This window comes from Phalangium opilio, unplaced genomic scaffold (assembly GCF_054372755.1).
Source record: "Phalangium opilio isolate 3A_F unplaced genomic scaffold, DU_Popi_V2 ptg000329l_1, whole genome shotgun sequence".
NCBI lineage: Eukaryota > Metazoa > Arthropoda > Arachnida > Opiliones > Phalangiidae > Phalangium > Phalangium opilio.
The window spans coordinates 13,203,071-13,204,384 of record NW_028324226.1 but is presented as its reverse complement, the minus strand read 5'-3'; the positions used below and the strand labels follow the sequence as shown (position 1 = coordinate 13,204,384).

The 1,314-nt window shown below is 36.8% G+C and overlaps 1 long non-coding RNA gene across 1 annotated transcript; it reads right to left on the bottom strand.

Annotated features, from left to right (window-relative positions):
* On the bottom strand, positions 1-1,107 carry LOC149611092 (uncharacterized). Its single transcript, XR_016376746.1, has 3 exons — positions 657-1,107; positions 309-501; positions 1-248 (listed from the first exon to the last, which is right to left on the bottom strand). It is a non-coding gene; the product is annotated as an uncharacterized LOC149611092 (long non-coding RNA).
* Between the last annotated feature and the right edge of the window lie 207 nt (positions 1,108-1,314).

Here is a 1,314-nt window from a genome sequence, read left to right as displayed (position 1 = left end):
TTTTTGAAAAGGGTTATAAATTATAATATTGTTTGGGACTTTTTCCCCTATTTTCCATATCCCTCACTTATCCGCGTTTTCCAGGTTCCGTACGAACCCTGTAACAATTCCAAATTAAAAATGATTACATATTAGCAAATTTTCGAGATTATTTACGCTCACTGCTCAACTTATCTTTTTTACCCCGAAATGAATGAAAGTCAAGGAACTATTTAGACCATCATTCGTTCCGTTGATTACGGAAGCCTCTAGTGTTTCAGATTATTTTTTTATTGTATTTATTACAAACTTTTCATTTCCTCTATGACCTGGGATTGTGACAATGCAGTAGGGGTTTTTGTATTCTTTCCTAGGATGAGCCAATAAAGGCTCGGAGATTTTGTCTCGAGAGAGAGAGGGGATTTTGACCGGGCCAGGCTCCTTATCTTGGGGGTATTTAGTACAAATATACTCAGGCTTATACCCCTGTGAAAACCTGCCGCACAGGAACTCAGTTTGCTTCTGAAAAAAAACCTGCATTGGCTAGGTGTAATGTTATCCAAGAAAAACAAAATTCCTCCTTCCTATCAAACACTAGTAGCGTTCTCCATGTTTGTAAGACCAAACGAGACACAGCAATCCTTAAAAGTCTTCAGAATATGATTAAATTTCAATACCAATAGTGTCACACGGTACCATCAAGTCAGATTGTCCGTCACCGATCAGACTTCACTTCTGGCAACAATACCTAAGGGATTCATTCCGTTGGAACCCTACATCCTTTGTGATTGATAACACCTCTACCAGCCAATGTAACATAATCTAGGAAACCTTTACCTTTGGTGATAGGTTTTTAGCTTTGCATACTTATTGCTTACTATCTACAAGCTGAATCATAAGGTAAAATTGACTTCAAAAAATAGCAGAAATCTCTTTTTTGTTTCTTCTATGAAAGATATATGTTTATCACTTTTCCCGTGAGAAGTCGCTTGAAACCGGACAAACTTGTTATATCGCCACTTTTAAAACCATTAAGTGCTTTTTTTCCTAATTTCTAATTCAAGAAAAGCAATAAAATATATCGGTTGCCTATTTTTTACCCTTAAATGTTGCTTTAAACACCAAACTCAAACTTTCATTAGTGAATAAACAATATCTTCAGCATGTAACGGTGTTTCGCGGTTTATTTCACTACGTTCAACTAAACCTACCAACAAAAGTGGTTAAATGACAGGTCGGCCGTACCATAAACAGAATAATGATGCCGTAGTAAACCGGTGCATTCGTGAACTGATGATTGCTGAACGCAGTAACGCACTCATTTCTCTTTTAGGA